This window comes from Lonchura striata, chromosome 6, assembly GCF_050655825.1.
Source record: "Lonchura striata isolate lonStrDom1 chromosome 6, ASM5065582v1, whole genome shotgun sequence".
Lineage (NCBI taxonomy): Eukaryota > Metazoa > Chordata > Aves > Passeriformes > Estrildidae > Lonchura > Lonchura striata.
The window spans coordinates 12523330-12532072 of NC_140708.1; positions in this window are offsets into that span (position 1 = coordinate 12523330).

Below are 8743 nucleotides of genomic sequence, written 5' to 3' on the forward strand. Positions count from 1 at the left end.
CTCATTATAGCTTGATTGGGTGTCTAGCTGGTTGTTCCTATGTTTTTCTGATTCTGGTGAAGGAAGCCTGTTTGAATTTGGATCAGACAATGGCCAAAGTGGAGACTTGTTGAGCATGAATCCAAGTGGTGACTTTAAGAACATTCACTGTGTTGGTGTGGGTCAGAGCTTGTTGTAAGAACCTCAGATAGAAAGAAATTTGGTTTTTTTAGCAGGTTACAGTCTATTCCTGTACTAGCTGTATTATTGCTTTTTTGTATATCTCAAGGTGTTTACATATACTTGTAATTGTTACGATGTGTCTGTAATCAAGCTCATCTGTGCCTTCATGCAGACTTCCAATAAACACTTGATTTTTTTTTTGTATTTACTTGTATGGAAGACTACTGGGTGGATGTATATTTTCTTCTTTATCATCCTGTCATCACTGGGAAAAAGAGGAAGAAAAATGAGAACTAGGGGTCAGAGAAAACTGCATGTTTGGTTTTGATGTCTTTGATTCTAGTTGGGCCATTCCTTGTGTCAAATGTCTGAGTGTGTAACCTGGGCAATAATCTGTTCACATAATAAAGTTTGCATAGGAGGTGCTCTTCTCTTTGCATTAGGTGGATATTCAAAGCTCAAAGCATGCTTGACTCCATCAGTTTTGCTTCTGTCTTGGAAGAATGTAGCTATATTTATTGAGTTATTATTGTGGGGAAATTCCAGAGTACCTTTCTGAATTAAACATGTCTGTTTAACTTCTCACAGCTGCCTTCCATGGGAGTTCAGGCTTTTTTTTGCCACAGCAAATGCTGCAGTATTTTTGGTCTTAGCTGACCTCCTTACCTTAGGGTACTTTTCCTTGGGAGGGTGAAGCAGAAGAGGAAAAAGAGTTTCATCTTTTTACCATTTTTTCTCAGTTCATAAGCAAAGAGAGGCATATCTGTACAACGTTACAGAAAAACATCCTGTGTGTTCTGAGCCAAAAGCGGTACATGGCAGGACAGCTTTTTTTCTAATATGGTATCAACTGTGGGGAGGAGAGAAGGCAAAAAATGTTTCCTTGCCTATGCTAAGGGGTGTGCTGTATATTCTGTAGCTCAGAAAAGTGCTTTTGCTATTCCTTTGTAGTAGTAAAGGTCATGGTATCAGGTGCTGTCTGCCAGCTTTTCTTGATTGATTAGTAATCACACCTGATTGTTCAATTAAGTCCTTTTATGATTGATAGATTCAGTTATTTTTTAATGGAGATCTGTCATAGGAATCCACCATAGCTTTTGGTGTTTCGACATATTTTCTTAGTAAAACCTTAATCAGTTATTCTATTTAATGATTTTAGCGCATGAGCCAGTGTATACTTTAGATTTTATGCATTTGTGTAAATCCTGTGAGTACTTTGTTGTGCCATCCCTTTTGATGTTTCTGATTTTGTGACTTTTTTATTGTGTGTATTCATCCATCAGCTTAACACAGAGGTCACCTGTGGCACACTGAGTAACCTGTCTAAGTATTGCATGCTGTGTCTGGCTGTTTTGCCAAGATTCTGGGTTTAGATCTGAAAGTCTCAGAGGTACTTAACCTTATGCTGTATTCATTGTCTTGAGTGTTGCTAAACTTGTTGGTTGAATCCATTGTTTCTGTCCTGTTCAGCTGCTGCTCTGGCCTCTCTGGGGCTGGTGCTCTGCTGAAATCAGCACAGAGCTGTGCCTGCAATGGGAAGCTCTTCCACTCTGACCAGTGAGATCCTTGGGTTCTGATGGCTGCAAATTCCTGGGCACCAGGCCATGGGTGTATTTCAGCCAGTGCTAACCTAGCTGATCGTGTAGCTCTGCTCTTGGAACACAGGCAGTGTTTCTTAAAAGCCTTTATTCTCCTCAGGGCCCTGCTGCCCATGCTGAGCAAGCAGCTGTTCTGCCTGGCCCTGACTGCCACGGCTGGAGGGTCTGTGGATGGGGCAATGAGCTGATGCTGTCTTTGTGCATGTCCTTTGTTTTCTGGCATTTTCCTGAGCAAGAATGAGCCACCTGAGCACTTTCAGAATAGCAGATAAAAAAGGGAGAGATGACATGTTTCTGGTTCCAGGTGATCACCCCTTTAGATGGTTCTTTTTGGTTTCTTCCAGTGCTTGTACCCCTTTATAAAGGAAAGCAAGTTCCCAGCATTACAGGGGTTAACTTAGAAATCCTGGAAAACTGCTGGGAGTGAGAGAAAGAATGATGCATTGCACAGCAAGCAATTTTAATAAGCCTAATCCTTCCTGAATGTAAAGGTGCTGGCTTGGCTATCAGTGTGTTTCACATGCTTCTGAGACTATTCTGTCCCTTTCAAAGTACACAGCACAGCCATCCTGCAGCAGCAAGAAGAGGCTGAGGTCAGTCCTGCGTTTCCCAGATGGAGACTGAAGGTATGTAAAAAGGCTTAGTTCACTTGGATGCAGAAAACAGGAAGTACAGTTGGAAAGTCTGAAATGGGAACCTTGAGGCTTTTGAGGCTGTTGATGAGAGTTATCTTGTGTTCCAAATTCTTTGTATCAGTGAAAATGCTTTACACCATGTTCTGTAGTTTTTTTTTCTCTTAAGCCTTGAACATAGCCTGGCATGTGAATTTAATGATCTGTGGGAGTCTCAAGTATCTGTGGTGTGGCCATCTGGCACTTTTGGGGCTGAACTTAAGAAGTGTGTGCTGCTGCCTCCTTTCCCCTCAGTCCCTGCAGGCACCCTGGCTTCCCTCCTGTCACCGAAGGCCTCCTCAACCTGGTGTGAAAAAGCAGTGCTGTGAGCTGGGCTCTTGCCATGCTGGATCCGAGTGCTTTTTGACAGTGCTGAATGAAACGGTGTAAAATTCACTACTTTTCTAGTGAATTTTAACACTGTCTTGGCTGTCAACAGCAAATATTAAATGTAGAAGAGGTCAAGAATAAATGCTTCTATCTTTCTGCCTTGAGATGGGAATTTTATATCTGCTGTGACTTTTTTTTTTTCCACACTTCCTAAAAGTTGACCTGATTTTTCTGTACCTATTCAACACCGCTACCTACTTCTGCTAATTTTCTAGTAGGGGAAAGAATTAGGTCTAATAACATGAAGCAGTTTTGCAGTTCAGCTGTGATTGGTACCTGAGTTTCTTTGGAATATGCGGATTGCTCATCTGCATCACAAAATTAGGTGAACTGTTTTGGGTCACTTGTATGTAAATTTTTGCAGTTGTTTTGATATGAAAAACATTGGCTGGTTCTTGGAAAGATACAACACCATGGATATGAAGGTGGTGAGGATCCTGGAGGGAAAGCCATGACAGGAGCAGGGCTCGAGTTGCTTGGTCAGTTCAGCTGGAGAGGAGGAACTGAGGGGCAGGCACCGATCTCTGCTCTGTGGTGGCACTGACAGGAGCTGAGGGAGAGGCCTGGAGCTGTGTCTGGGCAGGTTGAGGTTGGATATCAGGAGGTTCTTCCCTCAGAGCTTGGTCGGGCACTGAACAGCTCCTCAGGGAAGCGATCACGGCCCCAGGGCTGACAGAGCTCAAGGAGCACTTGGACAACGCTCTGGGGCACATGGTGTGACTCAGGGAATCCTGTGCAGGGCCAGGAATTGGACCTGATGATGCTCGTGAGTCCCTTCTAAATATCCAATTACTGGAATTTTTGTTTTTTTTGTAAGTGCCCTCTGGGTGTGGTTCCCTTGCAGGGTACCTGCCCTGGGGTGGTGGCAGCAGGCTCGGGTGCCCTTGGGTGGGTCCCGGGCTGTGGGGTCTGCAGGGGCTGGGTAACGGGGCTCCTCCGTCCACCCTTGGAGCTGGGAGGGGAGAAGTGGAAACTGGAGCAGACTTGGCAGTAGAGAAATTAAAGTTCCTAAGTGTGACGAAATCCCCAGCTGCAGTGGTCTATAGCTGCAAAATCTGTATTTCCACAGAAACTAGTTAGAAATGAGTTTCTGTGGATGAATGATTAAAGTGATGGAGGGTTTTAAACTTAATGTACTTTTTTTTTGCTTTTCGTCATCAGGACATTGTTCTGTGTAACTTTAAAAAATTTTAGTCATTTTTCCTGCACACAGATTTTTATACAGCAGACTTAGAAACCAGTAAGTGTCATAAGCTTTATTTAAATTATTTTCCTGCGTTTTCTGTCCAAAACAAGTGTTAGCTGTGACGACATACCAATGAATTAAACCTTTTAAAAATTACTGCATTCCTCACACTATTAAGGAACTCTAGGATTAGTCTGGCTGTTGTCTTGAGTATTCATTAAATACATTTTTATGCTGTTAGTTTCTGAAGGTAATTGAGGGGTTTCAAGTTAACTCTTTCATATTTTGAAAAGACATTCAGTTTCTCTTAAAAATTTTTATCTGGACTAAAGCATCCCATACTGTTATATATATATATATATATATATATATATATATATATATATATATATATATATATATATATATATATTGACACCATGCAATTGAAATGAATGTCTGAATTAGTAGGGGAACTTTTTTAGATTAAACATTCCAAGAGCTTCCCAGAGATGCTCCCAGGAATGCAGTGCCCTTGTTCTAGCAGCCTTCCTGATTTAAGGGACAATTTCTTGCAAGAAGAGTTTGTGAGAATCGAGATTGCGCCATAAAGCTTTGGCTTCTCTTTTATGGTGAATTTTTAGGAATCCATCTAACTGAAATGCTGGCTCTTTGCATTAAAATTTATGTTAACTATAATTCTAGCTCAAATCTTACCTATATTCGTGGGAACACATAGTCTCTTGACAGGAATAACCTTGCTAAGCTTGTCTGAAGCATAATTTTTTTTGGGTTTTTGGTTGGTTGGTTGGTTGTTTTTTTTTGTTTGTTTGTTTGTTTGTTTGTTTTTTGAGGGATATTTTTTTCCTCTGGAGAAATATACATGCATGTGCAAATGGGGTTAGAAATGCCATTACAGTCCTACCAGTTAATTCAAATAATGGAAAGGATCATTATGGCAATGCATGAAGTTTGTGAACACACAGTGAGCAGAATAATTGTCTTTGCATGGCCTAGAGTGAGGGGGAAGCTCAGCTTGTTCTCTAACACAAAAGGAACCAGAACGCAGTAGTTATGCTACAGTTAAAGAGCTTCGGGTTTCCAAATACTTTCACTTTACTCAGCCATTGCAAAACTCTCCTCCCCATTCTGAAACTATTTCTCAGTTTCATGTTGCCATTAATAATAAAAAGGTTTCTGTTTCCCCAGGTTACTTCTTGGAAGACAAATTTAAAGGGAGCCAGTTTCTTTCCCCCAAAGTGCTAATGTTTAATTGATTAGAGTCAGGATACCTTATGGTAGTAAAATGTTTGCTCAAGATTTGATAAAGATTTACAAGGTCAAGCCATTAAATGTTGAATAAACTACATTGTTAGAACTGGTTGTGACTGAGATAGTATTTCAGGCTACAGAATTCACATCTTGAACAGTTTATACTGGCATGAAAATATATTTAATCCTCCTGCCTTCATTATTTAATTTGGGTGTTTCATTGGGGTGGTTGAGGGGTTTTTTTTATGGATTTTGGTAGTTTGGGGTTTTTTGCTAACATGCTGCCAGTTTTATTTTCTTACTATTTGCTTCTCTTGCAAATCTTGTTCTTTGGTCCCTACTGCATTTTAACAATGTTGTAAAATCTTTCCTTTACCAGTGCAGAACTACATTTTACAGTTTTAACTTCAATGGTGCAAACATCCTGTAATTTTCAGATGATTATGAACTTGAGAAGGTTTTACTGTTATCTGCTGCTGACAGTACAACTTTCATACTTACACATGCTTTTCAGCTATATCCTTTCTTCCAGATTCCTGTTTTAAAACCTGTTCTGAAGAAAAAGGAAAAAAAAAAAGCTTGTAATGTTTTTAATTTTTAACAGCACTGCCATTTGCATTTATGAATTGTCACCTGATCTTACTTAAAATTTATTATTGCAAGGGATCTGTTATTATGTGATTCAGCAATCAGTCAACCTTTGGTAAGTTTTCCAGAACACTTGGATTTGTTGAGGGCTGAAATTGGCATTTACCTAGGCATTGTGGGTCAGCTGTTGTTATTGTTCCCATGGATGAAATATCTACAATGAAGTTGTTTTGGACTTAGAAGGGCAGAAATGAGGACTGAGTTTGGCTGCAAATTCCAAGTGGATGAGTGGGCTGTGAAATTAGCTATGACTTCTACACCTTTTTGAAAATGTCACAGTGGTTTCTAAAGTGAATGCTTCCTCCAAGCCTCAGATCTCAGAGTTCAATGAAAACAACAGCAACCTTATTCCCACAGGGACAGAAGGAGCCAGGGGACTGTTTTCCTGGCAGTTATGCCCTCATATTAAAGTTGCTCACATGGTGCTCAGGCTGCACTTTCTTCTTCCACAACAAATCCCCAAAAATAGAACAGACACAGAAAGCCTGACACTTGCTACAGCTTTATAATCCAAGTTGGCCTAAGGCTGAGGTGGGGGAAGTCTCAACACAGAGCAAAGATTCAGCAAAGACTTTTTGTTTGTTTTTCCCCTCCCAAGTGCTCTGCTCAGAGGCAGGGTTCCTGGCTGCTCCTCTCCTGTTTCCAGAGCAGTTACATAATTACTGTACGATTTCAAAGATAGGTTAGCGGAAACCATTAAGGATGTTTTCCATCTCTGGTCTGTAGAAGCTTAAGGTGGTTTGTCAGCCTAAAGAAGAAAACTTCCCTTGGAGGAAAATAATTATCTTCTGCAAATGCAGCTTTAATTCACTGCTGACATATTCAAATTTGCAGGTCATCTTTTTAAATCTGTTTTACTTCAACTCTGTTAACTAGGGTACATCTTCTCTAATATTGTTCTCCTTAGTGGTGGATATATAAAATAATATTTAAGAAAAAAACATTTCTTCAACTTGAAGCAATGGCAATTTCCTATGAAACCTTAACCTGATGTTTAGGATGCCATCTTACTGCATATGAAGTCTGTGCCAGTTGGATTCTTGGACAAATTCTAGTGACTTCTTTTAACAACTATATGGTGAGATGGGAGAGGAGGAAACAGCAGTAAGGAAATGGAAGAGGAAATTCAAGTGTCAGTTTGCACAAGCATGAACTGTGTAGGAATGCTTTGTGTGTTAAAACTCAATTGCAAGCCTGTGAGAGATAATTAAGACAAACTTTTTCCAGTGTTTCAACTGTTTTTGAAATGCACAGGTAGGTATCATCAAGTAAGGAAGGTTCTATTTCTTTTTGGTTAAATGACCACTGCTTTCTTTGCCTCAGAGACTCTCAGATCATTTTAATGTCTCTTTTGAGGGACTTTCCATTACCAAAAAGTAATCCCCATGAGTCAGTGAGGGAATAACCTTTCTCTGAGGCAGGCTCGGAGAAAGAATCTGAAAAGCTCAGTCCAAGCCCTGCCTTAACCCTGTGATTCAAAAATCGCAGCCCATTGCTGAGTTTTAGCCTTTGGTCTCGCGTTGCTCTGTGACTTGTGCAATCCCACAGTTCAATGCAGGACTGCTTCCTTTCAGGAAGCACCCTGAATTCCTGCTGAAAGTGGTCAGTATTTGTCTTTAATACATGAGTTAGCTTGGGGAAAAAACCAAACCCAGCAGCTATAACAGTAGCTTCTCCAAAGCCTTGTGACCAAGGACAAAGCTTTACTCTCTATATTAGATATGGTAAGTGGCTAATAGCTAACCAAAAAGCAAAAGTTTTTGAGGGTCAGCTGTTGTGAGGGGCAAGAGGATCAAAGCAACCCCTAGCTAGAAACTATCCAAATGAGTTTAGACTGGACATGAACATGCTACAGAATTTCTAAAGCAGACCTGTCTGTGCCTATTAGAGTGAGCCACTTGCAAGTTCTCCAGTGATGCTGTCTGAATGCCATCCAAATCAGTCACATGGGGCTCTATTTATGTGTCAGAGGGCACTGGGATTTTTAAGACTAAGTCACTGGGTTGGTGGTTTAGCCTCTCTCTTCTGCTCTCATTGTCATGGAGTATTTGTCTCCTGGAGAAAAGGAGGCTTAGGGAAGACCTCATTGCCCTGAACTTCCTGAAAGGAGGATGTGACCAGGTGAGGGTCAGCCTCTTCTCTTCTCCCAGGCAACCAGCAATAGGATGAGGGAACATAAACTCGAGCTGTGCCAGGGCAGATCCAGGTTCAGTATCAGGAGGAATTTCTGTGCTGAAAGGATGGTTAAGCATTGGAACCCTGGGCTGCCCAGGGATGTGGTAGGGTTGCCATCCATGGAAGTGCTCAAAAAAGGACTGGATGTGGCACTTAGTGCTGTGGTTTAGTTGACATGGTGGTGTTTGGTCAAAGCTTGGACTCAGTCATGGAAGTCTTTTCCAGCCTTAATGATTTCATTATTCCAGGGTGGGATTGCATGGGCTGAAACACGCTGGTAGAAATCTGCCATTTGCTGTCTTGCTCAGATGTGTGATACACAGATTTTTGCATCCACTGAGCCCAGGAATTCTGTGGGTTAAAGGAAACCAGTGCACAATAGATTCACTTTGCAGAAGAGGTGGTTCCCTGTGCCTTATACATCTTTTCAGCCTGTTTTATTGGGAAGTGTTACGAGCATCCCTTGTGAAATAAGGATTAACACCAACTGTCCAAGGCTCAAATGCTATAAAAGAACTCTTTCTGCCTTGTTTAAATGTTGAATTAATATTTCTGAATATTGACAGCAGTTGTGAAGAGCTGTTCATCCTAATGACCATGGTGCTCCCTCATGCCTCTAGCTCTGCTACAGGACACATCTGATGCCTGATTTGTGCTCAGCA